General features: G+C 40.3%; 1 protein-coding gene and 1 long non-coding RNA gene across 7 annotated transcripts in view; one reads left to right on the top strand and one right to left on the bottom strand.

Moving 5' to 3' along the window:
- The window catches only part of GLIS3 (GLIS family zinc finger 3), a 597,994-nt gene that overhangs the window by 239,146 nt on the left and 342,354 nt on the right, over positions 1-16,494 (bottom strand). The gene's annotated exons all lie outside the window — the stretch shown is intronic.
- The window catches only part of LOC141571338 (uncharacterized), a 31,715-nt gene continuing 15,551 nt past the window's right edge, over positions 331-16,494 (top strand). The window contains exons 1-3 of one of the 2 annotated variants that reach the window (XR_012496099.1): positions 331-457; positions 2,184-2,412; positions 10,845-10,947. This is a non-coding gene — a long non-coding RNA (uncharacterized LOC141571338). Of the gene's footprint in view, positions 458-2,183; positions 2,413-10,844; positions 10,948-16,494 lie in introns of those variants that run through there. The other variant, XR_012496098.1, reaches the window with a different exon arrangement.

Genomic DNA, 16,494 nt, shown 5'->3' with positions numbered 1-16,494 from the left:
GCAAAGAAAACTTAGGAAGGAAAGATGAGTTTTTGTTTCCTTGTCTGCTGCTTTGTTTCTTATTTAAAGCTGATTCAACAATATACCAGGATACCTTGGGAAAGGGTGAGTTCCTATGTTGGTTATTAAGCGATTCCATCTCAGCTTTGAAACCACGCTTCTGTGCTGTGCTTTGTGATGCTGGGGGGAACCTGCAACAACATTTCTCCTTTGCCAGGCAGTTCCGGGGTTGTTCCCTGTTAGCCTCTACCAATAGGGAGTTATCAACGGAAACCGTAGGAGGGAAAAAGGGCTGGCTCCTTCCATGTTCTTCTGTTCTCATCAGCATCACCCCAGAACAGTCCTTCATCTTGGCAGCAGCAATGGATTCCAGCCTGTGGCTTTCCCACCAGTCCCAGATCCGTCCTCATCGGCACAGACTTTCCTCCTTGGATATTTGGTTCCCAGTTCCAGGCTTGTAAGTTTTAATAATTCCAACCTCTCCTCTTTGTTCCCATCTCATAGGGAGCCCGATGTTTTCTGCAGGTACTTCTTTCCCCTTTTTACCTTTTCATTCCTCCAATACCTAGTTTGGGATTATTAAGAATTATTTTGAATTAAGAATAACAATTCTTTATGTTGAATTCTCTCTGTTAAAATGACTGGTGTGATTCTCACTCTTCAGTGGGCCCTGACTACTAACACAGTTCCTTATGACTGCAGCAGGGTACACTGAGAAGGAATTACCTCATCTAGTTTGTTGTAAAGTAAATTCCTGGACTGAGAGAAAATTATGCCAGATCAAGGTTTGGAAACTATTCTTCTCAATGGAATCCTTTTTGCAAATATAATCTCCCACCAAACTCAGTATGTAAAGCATATAAAAGCAGAGTTAAAATAGAGGTATGGAGCATGCTGTGCCTACTTGAGGGGCCCCACTCCACCAACAGCTTCTACAGAGCCCTGCTTCCACCTGCCCTCCCCCACCCTTCTGTGGAACTCTTGGGTTCAGTAGAGCCCAGTCTGGCAACCACAGATCTAGACAATTTGAGTTCCCTTCCAAATCTTATGATTCTCTAACTGTATGGCCCCAGGGCTCTTTGGAGGTCTTTATGGCTCCAATAATAGCCCAAGCAGAACTGGAGATTCCTGCCTGACATACACACCAAGCTGTTCCATCAGAAGCCCCATCTTTTGACCACAAAAGGAAACCAAGAGATCCTTTCTAGCTAGGCTGGGGTAATGTAGTGAAGAAACCATTATAATTGTGGTGCTACCATTCTTACTGTCAAGTACAGGTCAGCATTTTTCACTATGATCCCCCTTCTTTTGGGGGTTTCTAACATGACTTAAAAAAAAAAATCTGCTCGAGCTTAAAACTTGGCATGAAAGCTCTTGGCTGTACTTTCATTGAAGCTACTAAGAAATTGTACACCCGAAACCAATGTAACTTTACTAACAATTGTCACCCCAATAAATTTTAATGAAATAAAAAAAAGAATGTGTTTAGTTACTTTAGAGCTTAGAAAAGGCACTGAAAGTCCTAAATAAGAGTAATCTATGCTTTGAAATACCCACATTCCCACCCCCACCCCCACCAAAATGATTAAGCTTCCTTTATTTAATAATAATAAAAAAAAATTCCAGGCCATTTGCTGCAAGTGTAGCCTACCTTCTTTAGGATAATTGTTAAAGTGAATGAAGTTTTGGTAATGCTTAAACTCTTCAAATGTAAAGCCGTTTAATGCAAACAAGATAGAAACAGAAACTCATAGACACAGACAATAGTTTAGTGGTTGCCAGAGGGTAAGGGGGGTGGGGGGTGGGGGGTTGGGGGTGGGAGATGAGGGTAAGGGGGATCGAATATATGGTGATGGAAAGAGAACTGACTCTGGGAGATGAACACACAATGGGATTTACAGATGATGTAATACAGAATTGTACACCTGAAATCTATGTAATTTTACTAACAATTGTCACCCCAATAAATTTAATAAAATAAAATTAAAAAAGAAAAAAATGGTTTCCCTGTACCATGTGCCACTATAGTTTAGTTTCGGCTTATATCTTTACCTTCTTTGATCACCTGAAACAGGGTCACATTGCTTTTGGATCAAATTCCAAATACTTAAATTGTGCATAGACAATACTCCTAACTTACAAATACTTTTTTCTTTATACCTTTTCAACAACTTTCAACAAAGGTGGTAAATGATAGGTACTGGAATTATTCCCTCTTCACTGAAGAAAAGACTGAAGCCCAGAGCGTTTGACTTGCTTAAAATCCTGCTAAAAGCCAGACTAGGAAAAAGACTGCCGAGATGCCTGCCCTCTACTTGCTCCGAAAGGTAGCTTTCCTTCCTACACTCCTGCAGTTTCTGCAAACCTGAAACAACTTGTTCCACTGACTGGATTTTCTCACTGGTTCTCCAGGTAAGCTCCCCCAATCAGCATAGAGCAGGACAGTTTGAAAGTCCTCACCCTATGCCTCTGCTTTTGGGACACAGCTCAAAGAAATGCCTTTATCCCTAAGCACGTCTGCAGTGCTGGAGGCTGCAGGCTACAGAGGCAGAAAAACCTGGACGGTAATCCTAGCTTTACCTCTCCAAACCTGCAGAATCAGTCTCCACTTCCACCTCTGAAAAATGAATTAAAAAACATTACCTCAAAAGGTTACTGTGATCATTAAAAGTACCCAACATACAAGAGACATTCAATGATAAACATAAACATTACCCTTCACAAAAAGAGAAGAAAAAAGAAATAGGTACGTATTTGACACTGAGAGAGGACACTATGAGTACTTGCCTCCTAACAGATGGAAAATAGGCACAATCCTTTAAGAAGATTACAAACAAGGATCTGTTTGGAAAATGCTGTTTTAAATGTCTGCTCAGGTATCTGCCTGCTTGGAAGACCTAAGCAAGTGTACTCGGCCACTGTGAAACCTGGCCTCACAATTCAATGGGAGTCTGTGCACCATGATTCCAAAACCACCCTTTTTTCCAACTCCAAAACACCTCACCTGTTAGTTTACCCCTTTATTTTCCAACCATCCTTGCATTCATAAGCATTTCTTGAGCATCTGCCATATCTCAGGTGTTGTGCTAAGCACAGGGGATGCAGAAGCAAGTAAATCAGGGCTTAGATTAGGGTAAACTGAGAGGCATTCGATTCAATACACTATTTAAGGGGGCTCTAAAAGCAAAGTAATCAAGATAAATAACACTTTAACGCAAAGTTTTCAGTAATCAACAATACCAAAAAATCCACTAGGAACAAAATATCAAAATTTTAATTTAAATAAAGACAAGATAATAAACAATGCTATGCTGAGCCATACTAGAGCTGAGGCAAAAGGAAAAATTAGTAATACTAATTCTTTTCTATGTTAAATTTTAATATTTTGACCATTAAGATTTTTATGTGTGTTAATACCAACTACTTCAAATCTTACAGTGAAATATTATTTATCTTGATTAATGAGCTTTTTGGCATTATCCCCCTCCCTCTAGATTTTTTTTTACTCTAATCCTGGCTATGACTAGGACATATCTTAGAGTTGGCTGGAACCTGAAATCCCAGACAGTCGCCAATGGGAGAAATGTAGGGCATTAAAGATACATTACAGATACCGATGCTGAGAAAGATAAAGTGAGGGGGCAAATAGCACAAGTGGTAGCAGTACCTCAAAACAGGCCTTCTACTGGATCTTCTTTATGCTACATCGTACAACCTTTATAACCCTATCACTTCTGAAGAAAACAGCATTTGAAGAATGGCTCTGTTTGCCATCCACAGTCCTTTTACACTCACAGCTCCACAGGGATACAAGATTTCCATAGCCAGGGTTTCTACTCTACAAGGCATTTTTCCAGGCTTGCCTGACTGGCTCTCAGTCAAAATGGTAGAGTCCGCTCCAGGAATAACTGGCCATCATGGATCCCTTAGCTGTTCTTGGGTTACACAATGAGCTTCATATTCAATGCAGGCCAAACACTCAAATTCCAACATGTCACTGAGGATTACCATGTTATGTTTTGTACCAGACAAAACTGGTACAAAAATGACCCACTTGATTTCTTTTCAAAATATTTGTAAGCATCTAGTTTCTCTCTCCCAGCCTTCCCCATCCTGTTCTCAACCACATTCAACCCTGTCTCCTTATGTTACACATACTTACCTCTGATGGCAGAGGCTGCCAGCTGTTTAGTACATCAGACTACATTTCCCAGCTTCCCTTGCACCTACACTTGGCCATGTACCTGAGTTCAGCCAGTGGGATGTGAACAGAAGAGACTTACCCATTTTCAGACCTACGATGTATAATCCTCTTTTCTTTTGCTCCTCATCTGGTTAAACAGAGAGAACACTGTAGACCTCCAGGATAATGGACTCAAAAGTGGATTGAGCATGGGTCCCTGGATGAACATGTGGAAAGCCCCCCCACTAGTTGGAAATAAACTTTGATTGGAAATAAATAAAATAAACTCTTGAGATTTGGGGGTCTATTGTAGCAACTAGCCTAATCTGACTAATATTACTTTGCCACCTACACTATCTGATCCTCCCTGGCAGGCTCTGTATCTGATGCATCTCTATATGCTCAATAGTGGCCTACACACAGTAGGTGTGCAATGCAATTCTATAGGAAGCTAGCCACGTCTGTTTCCCTCTAGAAGCTATTATAAAGTATCTCCACCACCATTACCAATAAATGATTAATGATAAATTGCTCTCCATTTCTTTATACTCTCAAACTTAAAGATGTAGGCAAAACTATTCCCAGAAACCTGTTAATTATGATCACTAAATAAATTGATTCGTGCTTCTTAAATTATGTACTTCATGTGCATAATCAGCTGATAATCTAAACAAACAGCCAAAGACAGAGGCTGGAGTCAGAATGGGAGCCCCAGATACATACTTGAGTTTTCCTCTGGAAAGATTTCTAATACACTATTGTGTTTTAGGATATGTTTGTGCTCTGAGCATATCACAGCTGACATCTTGTCAAAACCAAGGGAAATAATTGCATCCCTGAGTAAGAGTATCATACAGGCAGCAATTTAAATGTGGCAATGCTTATCAGCACCGATTTACTAACATTTTACTGTATATAACCATGCGTGGTAGGAGGAAAAACTTACACATTCTTACCAAGATTCAGGCATTGAAAACAAAATCTGTCATGCTTCCAATTCAAAAGATAGAACAAAGGAAAAGAGAAGAAAATGAGAAGCTGTGTTTCTTCTTCATGGAAATAAACTTTTAAAGAAATCTAACTCCTAAACTTTCAACTTCATTTGAGATGGGGTGGGAAAGATATAAGACATTTTGCTCAGGTCTTGAGGGAAAAGAAAAACCACCTATCTTTGGAGGTTATTAAGCTAACACCTCAGCAAGCCGCAGGCATGCTACTCATTTATTACACAAAACTGAAATCTTCTGACAGTCCATAATTATGTGCTGAGAACTCTGATGAATAACTCCTCATCAGAAGGATTCACGAAACTTTGATCAGTGTCCCGAGAGGCAGTGGGTCAACATGAACCTTGAAATCTGATTAACATCACCCATCCCCATCCAGCATTCTGAAAACACTGTTTGGTAGCTCTCCACTCTTCACTTGGATATTTTGAAAATATAATTTTGTCAAACATCCTAGAGTAATTATAAAAAAATATTAGCATTCACTTTGAAACAGATTTAAGATGGAATTTATATGACTGCCCATACAAATTTCTCTAAACCTTTTTGTTCCTAGGCCAGTGATCATAAAAAAGTCAAGTTTCAGGGCTCAATGATATACTATAATAGGGGAGTAACTGGCTATAATTTAGTACTTCATCCTCTGCAAGTGACCAAGTTTTTAGAAGGGCTGAATTTGAGATGGTGATGTGTTTGAAATGAGTAATCCACACATCCTTTCCTGTGTTCCCCTTGGTTTTAAGATATATGAATCAGGGAATAGAAATTTGATTAATTGAAGCTAAATCATTTGGAATAGAAACAGAACCTATGCCTGTGGTTTCACTGATGATTTGGTTCATGCGCGCACGCACGCTCACACATGCGCAGAATGAAAACACAATTTCCCTGTGGTCCCTCCTAATAGGGTTAGAGCAGGAATGGCAAAAACACAAACAGATGCCACCACTCCTCATTACTGCAGTCAAGGCAGACATTACTAATCAATGCTCCACTCTTTCCAACTGAGCCTGACAGTCTATAATCCTGATCACAGCCCTCTAGGTAGTTGCTACCAGACAAATGGAACTGAACTCATTTCCAGCCCTGAATTTGTCCCATAATGAATGTTTGAAATGGACAAGACATTAGAATTAATGTTGTTCAACTCCCCTATTCTATAGGTAAAGTAACAGAGATGCAGACATGTATTGACTTACCAAAGGTCACACAGCCAATCCTCAGGGATTTTTAAATTGAAACCTTTGGATTATTTTTATATTCTCTCGGTATGATTTATACCATGGAAGATGTGGACAGTGAGGTTTAAGAGTGAAGGGGTTTGATAAAAATATTTCATGTGATTCTGCATACCAAGCCAAACAAAGTGCAGGGAACACTATAAAAATCACTCTCTACTTTGAAATTTACGCAAGATGATCAGTAAAGCTTACCATACCTTTGCCTTATGTACATTTGCTTACATCAATAATTTCTGATAGCACTTGCTACTTCATGCCAGAATAAAAGGCAATGCATGCAGAAATTGTCTCTAGAGAAACAAACTGCCTGTGTGTAACCATTCTGGGTTCACTGTCATTTATACCATGGTCACATCTGATTTCCCACCTCTCTCCACAGGGTCAAATAGAGTCACTTGGAGCTCAGTTACCACTCAGAGTCTGAGGCCAGGTTTTTAAGAACAAAATACAGTGACTTTTCGAGGGCCAGTTTAATAAAGCTTATTCTGTGTTTTTTGGCTCAGTAGCATTAAAAAGACAACAAGGAGTCCTCTGGGAAAGGAGAAAACAACTATGAAACTCTCAAGACTTCTGATTTATCCTCCTTCACAGGTTAGACAGTGGAGTGATTCGATACCCTCCTCACCCCCCCCACCCCCCACCCCGTCTCCTCTCTCTCTCTCTCTCTCTCTCTCTCTCTCTCTCTCTCTGTCTCTCTGTCTCTCTCTCTCTCTGTCTCTCTCTCTGTCTCTCTGTCTCTCTCATAGACACACCTCCAACTTCCCTTGCACTGAGAGGGGCCCTGAAATATCCTTTATTTTGCGGTTCTCTAAGTGTGAAGAAGAACCCTTGGTAGAGATGGAGAGGGAAAACTAATGGCAAACTGCTAACGCTAGCAAGCCAAAAGCCTCCAGCACGTTCTCCGTGATGGAGGAGAAACAAGCACGGGGAAGGGCTTCACACAAGGAGACAGGAGGAGCAGCTGGGGAGGAGGTGGAAGTGGGTGACGGAGACAGGGAGCCAGAAACAGAGCTGTGAGGAAGAAGGGGGAAAAAAGGCTGAGCAGCCGAAGGCTGGTGGTTAAAATAACTCGTGGTAACAGAGTGTTCTTTGTTACCACACACTGCTCTTTGTTATCACACATTACAGAAAGTTATAAACAACAGAAGCATGCCGTACACTAACGCTGCGCTTCAAGCTCCGGGCTCCGCTGACCTCACACACTCCCTGGCTTCCCCCTCGTGTAGACAGATGCTGTTTCCAGAACACCGCGTCAGGACTGTGGTCATTAATCTGTACATCTCGATCTACGCACACGAACCTTCTATAATATTTGGCACCGTGCTCTTTGCAAAGAAACTTTTTGCATTCACACTGATGCAGGTCAGAAAGAGGCTGACAGCACTGGTACCATCTGTGATGAAAAGTGACGAGCAAATTTTATAAGCAAAACGATGTGAAATTTGGGGGCGAAATTTAAAACGCACAGAGAAAATGATCTCGTTTGGGTTTATGCATAGAATTAGATACTCAACAGAAACGACACAACAGCTTGCTAGTGAAGGCAGCGGACAGACACGTCCCAGGCTCAGTGCCAGGAATGGATGCCTCTGCTGAACCTTCACACTCTCCCTGCTTTGCTCCACATCCTTCACACGCTATACAACCAACTTTCTTTCCTCCAGCTCCGCTGTTTGCCCTCACATTTACCAAGCACCCTGGGCAAAATTCATTGAGTAGATGACACGAGAAGGAGAGGGTACACCCAGCCCTACTTCCTTCCACGATGCCCACCTTCACAGCCAATGGAGTCAGTCAGTTCACCTCCTCTCCCGCAAGGCCCTCCACTTTTCTTTTCTTGCCAAATAAGGCACATTCTCCCACAGAAGTCAACACTGATTTTCTAATTGCCAAAGCTCTCAATCTTCACTCTACTTGACTTCTCGATTGCAGTGGTTAGACACTAAAGAACACTTTCTCCTTGATCAAAAAGCCACTGCTGTGCTAGTCTAGACCATTTCTCATTCTGCCTTTATAATCCAACACTTTGCTTCCATCACTGAAACTTGTTTATTTACCCGCTCTTTAAACGTTGATGTTTTCTCAGGGTTCCCTTTTCTTCTCATTTCTTACTCTGCAACCTGAGAATGCTCTGTTTCTCACTCGGATGTTAGCCAAAGATGGTGCCTAAGTCATCCATGGATGCCCCTTAGCAGGTACACAGATCCTGAGACAGGAGCGTGCCTGACGCATTCTTGTCATCACAGCCTGTCATTTCTCATTCTGTAATCTCTCTCAGGTCTCATTTCCACTGCCACCTTCTCATTTCATCCTGTCCAGGTGACAGCCAGAGGTATAATCCTAACTCATCCCCACACTTAAACTTTCTCTCCTGTCCATTCCATCCTTAAGAGGACCACAACGAGTATCCTTCTAAAGACAGATGTGCTTCATATCCCAACCATACTTAAACTCCTTCAACCACTTCCCTGCACCCTTACACAGGTGATGTCCAAACTTCACAGGGTTAGAAATTCAATGTCCCGACAATCTGGCCTCAACCTCCAGACATATCTACCACTGCACATACCCTCAAGTCTAAACTTACTCAACACATAGTTTCAGTCTTCTACCTCTTGAAATATATGTTCTTTTGGCCTAGGATTTACTTGCCTCTACCTCAGTCTCGTGAATTCTCATCCCCAAGTCCCAGCTGCAGCATCATGACCTCTATGAAACCGCCCCAGCCCCACCCTAGGGCAGTGAGTCATTCATTTCCTCCTCTGAGTTATCAGAACACTTACCCAGCATCTCTATTATGTCACTGAACATGTTACATTCCAAGTTATACCATGTGGTATCATACTGTGAACGCTCATAGATCAGAATCCTAGTCTTGGTATTCCCGGTACCTAACAGCACCTACCACATGAGCACACTGTTTATTATACTGGGTGGAATTCGATGAAATTTTAGAAAGGATCTTCCAGAAACAAATCTTTAGCAATCAGACACAGGAAATTGTGAAAACTGTATGTCTCTAGAGAGAAAAAATGACAGAATGTATTAAGAAATAGACTTATTTTCCACCGCATATCCTTCTGTAATTCTTTAGTTTTAGCACATATGTATACCATCTTTCAACATAGTCTAAGCAGTCTCTACAGTATATGCCTGGCATGGTGTAGAGTGGGGATTTGAGGCGTCATGGAACAATGTCACTAACCAACAAAATTCATAAGCTTGGATAGCGCTGTATAGATTATTCTTTTTTTTCCTCTCAATTCCCACAGAACTGTGTTCTTCTTCAGCTGTAGTATTTTTCAGTCTATTTGATAAAGGAATGATTCATGTAAGTGTCCTCCTCCATGCTGGCTTGTGAGCCCCTAGAAGGCAGGGACTCCCTACTCCCCAGCCCCATGGCCTCTGGAAGCTTCTAGTATAGTGCTCTGTATACTCTTGGCACTCGATTTGTAATTGTTTTATTGAGTTGGACTGACCCTGAAAATATGGAAACGTTTCAAATGAAGAAAAAAGCAATAATTGTACTTGTTTGCAGCCAATAACCCATGTTAACTGGAAGCGAGGGAGAGAAAACCTAAAATATTGCTAATAAGTAAGAGCAATAAGTATTAGGTTTCCTATGGTCACATTGAGTGCAGAAGTAGAATAGCTGTAAAAACATATGAATTATTTTTTCGTCTCTTATTTAGGTCACGGATAAACATATATTATTCCTTTCCCACTTATGTTGGCAAAACATGTATTTTCCTTTCAAGTGACAGCCTTCCATATATGCATAGCCAAAACTGTATAGAACAACTACTAAGTGAAGATGAAAAAACGTTTTGAGATGAAAGAGAAAAAGGGAAATGGATTCTGAAATGATATCCTTACAGACAAAAATAGGAAAAACGATCAGCAATTTCCAAATAGATCTAATGTCTAACTCCTCTGGTGAACATACCCAAACTAAATTCTCTAGTGCCTGGGAAACAGTTTGAAAACTCCCTGCTATCAAGAAGAAAAAGTACAGGATGTGGACTCTGCCCTCATAGAGGTAAAAATACATTTATATTGACACCCACATTAGAAGTTAGAAAACAATAGGAGATTCACGAAAAAAAGTACAAAAACAGAGGATTCATATATGTGAGAAAAATATGCATTGAGCACTTAATATGTAAATATGCATATATGGAAATATTATTTCCTCCCTCCCTCCTTTTTTCCCTCCCCCTCCACACCCAGAATTGTTCTTTCTGGCCTCTGAACACATTCAGAGATTTACCAATCCCTGCTTATCCCATTTTCTATTGTTGATTTAGTATTATGGTTAGCCACAGCAATCTAATTACCCCAATAAACTTAAGATTGCTTGCAGATACACTCCACATCTTATTCACTAATAAACTCTCAATGCATTTGCTACAGTGGAACATAGCTGACATAATAGATGTGAATTTGTCCTCTACGTCCACACAACCTACAAGAATTCTACTTTTCAAAGAGAGAAAGAATAAAGAAGACAGAAGAAGAGAGGTTAGTACCATGTCGATGAATCCTTTTTATCAGGGCACTTGCAACAATTAATTTAATTTATTGACCTGCCTCCTTTTGGGAGTATGAGATTTTATTTACCTTAGTAGTCGCATAGCCTAACCCAATCCTTGGTATAAAACATACGCTTAATACATTATTTGGTGAACCAATGAATTAATTAAAGGGGAGAGGAAGGTAAGAAAAATAATATTGTCCCTTAATTAGTACCCACTGAAATGAGAGATGAATGAAAATCAACAGAACTACACTCCTCCATTATTGTTTCCATCCTAAGGGTGTATCCTAAAGTGAGCTGATAAGGTGTCTGCCTCTGAAGCCAAATTTGAAAGGATAGTATAAGTTAAATTTCACAGACAATTATCTTCTTTCTTCTTAAAACTGGCTACTCACCATTTCATACGGAATTCACTTCAATAAATATTTCCTGAGCACCAACTATACACCGAGTGTGTTTCTGATGCCAGGGAGGAAGGAGAGAATAATACCTTGTGCCTCTCCTCAAGGATCTTAGAATCTAGTGTCCTTTTCCTTGTAAACTGCAGTACCTTTTATTATGATGCTAAAAAAAATGATAAAATGATAATATTTATAAAGTCCCATGTTTTAAAACCATGGCCAAAGTGGATATACTAATACTCCTTTTCAAAAAGCCCAAGTACTTCACAGCTAAATCCTACACGGCAGCTGGCCAGTCCAAAGGGCCTCATCCCAAAAGGCCTGTCTTCATGCCTCAGAAAGAAAATGGAATAGACAGCCCTTCAGATGGAGTTACCAATTACTTAATTTTGACAGAAATATCTATATCCATGTGTTCATGTTAAAACAAAGCTGGTGGAAACACTCTCCCCCAGAACTTCCTTTAATCAACATGTAAATGTTTGCTTTACTTTTTGTTATGGACTAGTCCCAAATATTTGGATCTTGGCTAGTTTTCCATGTCTCTTAAGAACCCAAATGTCTGTCACAGTTGCAGTGTGGCAGTTTAAGCTCAGGTTCTGTGAGGGCATCACTCCATTATCTAAAGGGGACAAGTATCACCTATGAAATAGCTCAGTTTAATTAATTTATCTCAAATTAGAAAAATGAAAATACCTGAGAAGTCTACTCTTGAATAGTCGGCAATTTTTTTCCCTTCCCAAAAGTTTTAAGAAAAAACAAATATATGTTCTATGTGTATATGTTTGTATGAATATACATATTTATTTCTATAGGTATTAAAGATAATACAAAACTGTATTTACATACATGCTTTAAAAAATTCAAGCAACATATGAACAAAGGGGAAAGGAAAATAGAGTACTATTTCAAAATTATTGAGAAATTGCTGAGGAAGAATATTGCCAAAATCTAAAATATCCAAAACATAAACCATTCAAGTTTCAGTTGTCTTCACTAAAGGCATAGTGAAGAGGGAAAAGCCCATACTTCGTGTGATCAAAAAGAGGAGCACTACCTATTATTCAATGTGGTACCTCCCTCTCTGTCCCATGTTCTTGGCATAGGGTGTTACATCCAAGAACTTTGCTCTTTGTTCCCTTCCTCTGCCCTGTGTCAGGGGGAGCTGTCTTGTCTGGGCTCTTAGGGGCGTCAGAGGTCTGTTTCTGATTTCTGTCCCATGTACACCAAAGGGCTTGTCCCAGAAATCCATATTAGGCATACAGATGACTTGCCCTGCCTCACCTCTTCTACAAAGACCAATACCTTTATCATCTTCTAGAAAACACTAGGCTTCTTAGTGCTAGCTTCTTGCCTATAACCCCCAACAGATCCAAAATGGGAGTCGTGGCTTAATCAGCACTTGATTCGAGCTTAAGAAAATCCAGTGAATTCATTCATATTGAGGATCAGAAACGGACTCACCCTTGAAAACAAAACAAAAGACTTGTTTGTAGTCCCTGTGAAGTGTCACAGGAGAATTTGTATTTTAATGTTCTTTGGGACTTTAAAAAAAAAAGAAAAGTGTCTTTCCAGGCCGAATCAGATGAGAGAGGGCTAAGGACAGCTTCCCAGTCTGATGAACCCATATTGCTGTCCTGCCTGACACACCCAGGCCACCTGGTCCTGGCATGGAATCCCAACCAGAGGCACTCAGGGTGGCATGAAAGCTAAGGACACTGGACTCAAACAAGTTCAGGCTCAAATTACACCTTGGCCACATGGTAGCCAGCATGGCAGCTGTGTTTCTCAGTTTCTTCATCTGCAGGGATTCTAACAGTACCTCCCTCGTAAGGCATGTAAAGTGGTGGGCATAGTCTCAGGCACACACATGCCCACTTAGAACCTGGCTGGCATTATTCCTATTACTGCCATTGCTGGGACTCCCATTAGTATGGCTGCCAGTATGCTCGAGTCATTAGATTCTATGTTCTGTGAAGAGACGCTTCATGCACAGCACAGTGGCTACAACTGCAGGCTCTAGAGTCCGACTTCTAATGCCAGCTGGGCCATTTTGTATTATAACTTAGGTAAGTTCCTTGTAACCTCTCTGTGCCTTAGATTCCGTTTATAAAAAACAAACAAACAAACAAAAAACACGGATGACGATATCCAGGGAATTATTGTGAGCAAAGTTAATGTATGTAAAATGTCTGCAAGAGTTGTACACAGTAAGCATTTTTCCACTTATCTTTAGTGTTTGAAATTTTAAAAAATGTATTAATTATAAGCATAGAGATCACTTAATGTAAGTTGAGCATTTTGCTAAGCTATACACACGCACCCACATACATATGTATGTATGTACGTATACTTTATTACCCCCATTTACAGATGAGAAAACTGAGGCACAGAGCATGTAAGTAACATGTTAAGTGGCAGACTCATGGTTTAAATCCAGGCCATCTGGCTCCAGAGTCCGTGCTCTTAATCACTCACTATGTTATACTGCCTGGAAACATATTAAAACAATGAATGAATGTGTTCCTGTTGGAAAAACACTGAAATGAGTCAATCACCTTGACCCTAATGTTCTCAATGAGCATGAACAGCTCTTGCAAAGTGTGCAGGAAGGGAGGACAAAGGCATGTGGAGGTCACAGGAGGACCAATTCAGTGTTCCCTACGCAGGATTGGCAGGGGCTTTCCAGCCAAAGTTGGGACACCAGAGTGGCCTAGACGCATAAAGAAACTCGGGGTTTTGGCCCTGAATCCAAAGTCATTTCGTTTTTAGCACGTTCTAAATTGACAAGGAACAAATGCTTATTACGGGCTTGGCTTTCTATGGTACCGTGAGGAATTGTAAATCATTTGTAGATAATCTGAAGACTGGCTATGGGTCTCAAGGATGCTTACAGGAGGCCAAGGCATCTTTAGCTCACTTCCTAACCCCGCAGGGAGGCTGACTCGCACACCTACAACTTTTCTACACTGAAACTGCAGCAGATGTGCTGGACTTGGTGTTGCCAAACACCTTTCATTTGAACGTTAGGCCATTTGAGGTCATAGATATATTCATTGGTCCCAATAGGACAAGTCGACTAGAAGGCCTTCTCAATTCTTCAATATCTTTGAGGCCTCACCTCCTAAAATCCCACTCCAAAAAAAGTAGGAATTTCAGGTCAACCATGTGTTGAATTAATACTTTGCTATTGATGAATTCTTGAGAGTGATTCCTTGCCTTTCTCATCCTCTTTGAATTCAGTTTCCCGCAAATGTCTCAAATGTGGGTCCTTCTAAATCCCCTTTTGCGTGGATGCTTTCTAATAAAAGACTTTAAGCAATCTAAAATCTCAACCAAAACACCAGAGGATGGACAGAAAGAGAAGGGGAGGAACACGGCCGGGAGGACAGAGGGGCTGAGGAATAAGGAAAATCAAAATGGGTCAGTGAATTCTTAAAAAGACAAACATTTTTCACCTAACCAGACAGTCCAATTGCTTATGGGGGTGAAATCTGCCAACTTCTGTCCAATTTTAAATGCACACACCCTTTGGACAAGACATTCCTTGATCATAAAGCTTACCACTGGGTGTCATCTCATGCTACACCAAAAAGACATCCACATTCTGAGTACTTCTAAGTTTCAGGAGGGATATTAATGAAAGAGTAACCACGGACATACAAATTAGTAGGTTGGTGCAAAAGTAACTGTGGTTTTGCAATTATTTTTAACCTTTTAAACTGCAATTACTTTTGCACCAACCTAATATATAGTATGACTTGGTCTTTATTAACAAATTATGTTATAACAAACCTGATGTCCACGTAGATGGTGAGCATTTTTGCTCGTATCCCTTTGGTTACTAGATTGGGAGATTTGTTTAGGTGGCTGCCATGTTTTACAGAAATCAAGGGTAAGGCTTACTGGATCAAGGAGTCAAGCTAAACTGTAAGGGGAACGGTCTGGGTTTGAGAAAAGGGAACATATGGGTTCTACTCTCTCCTCTGCCAACAATTCCGTCCTCTTGAAGATTTCATTCCTCTGATTTCCCTCAGAGGGAATGAATGACAAACGTGAATTAGGAATAAATTTGCTTCATTTTGAATGAATCCATCAATACTTGGGCTAAACAGAGCTGAACCTCAATCTGCCCACACAGAAAGAAAAAGGAACTAACATTTAAGAAGTGAGTCCCTACTAATCGCTTGGCATTGTTGTTCTCCATTACTTCTCTTCATCCTGCCAACAATTTGATAAGGTAAATATTATTATCTTCCTTTTACAGCCTAAGGAACTAAAGCTCAGAGGAGTTAAGCAAGGAATCAAACCCAGCTGTATTAAACCCCAAATCTGGCTTCTTTGCTCTTTGCTGTATATTCTCTACACCCAGAAACCCAGACTTAAAGAAAACAAAAATTCTCCGTCACAGATTGTGTCATAACAGGAATACATCTGAATGCAAAGCAAAAAGAAAAATGTATTTTTAAGGGAAAATAAGGAAAAAGAACAAGGTAAGTTTGTTCACCAAAGGATTAAGTAGATAATTCTAAAAACACTTTTCTGAATCACCAAAAGTGACTTAAAATCTATGTTTCTACATAGTGCTAAAATAACCAGACGATTTGTTGTTAATTGACTCCATTTAGACTAAGGTAAATATGGGTGTTAGGTTCTTTTTTCCTACCAGTTGTGTTATAAAGACGTAGACTGAATCATTCCTACACCTAGTCCAGGAATAGTTTCAACTGAAAGGTCATTTGTATTGTTAATTCGTACCAAAAACAAAAGTAATGCATTCATCCTATGAATAACTCCAGAACTCTTAAGTTCTCAAAGGCCCTTTCTTCAATTTGGTTACCATTTATTATTTTTACAAAGTGGGGTTGGGGGGTGAAGGGGCAGAGTCCTTACTTACTTAAATCCATCTAGTGGCTGAAGGACTAAATTAAAAGTTACAGTAGAATATCTTTAATCTGAGGTTATTTGTAGTGAAGACTACCTCTCTGAGTTTAGGAATTATCTCAGATAGTTTAGGAGTTATCTGAGATACAATCTAGTCTTCTAAAAAAGGCTGGAGGGAGAGGTGAGGGAGAGGCAGAGATGGGTGAAGGGAAGACAGCTTATAAACTAAGGGAGGAAGGGG

The sequence above is a fragment of the Rhinolophus sinicus genome, linkage group LG04 (genome assembly GCF_036562045.2).
Source record: "Rhinolophus sinicus isolate RSC01 linkage group LG04, ASM3656204v1, whole genome shotgun sequence".
Classification (NCBI taxonomy): domain Eukaryota; kingdom Metazoa; phylum Chordata; class Mammalia; order Chiroptera; family Rhinolophidae; genus Rhinolophus; species Rhinolophus sinicus.
This window is presented reverse-complemented; position numbering and strand designations above follow the sequence as displayed.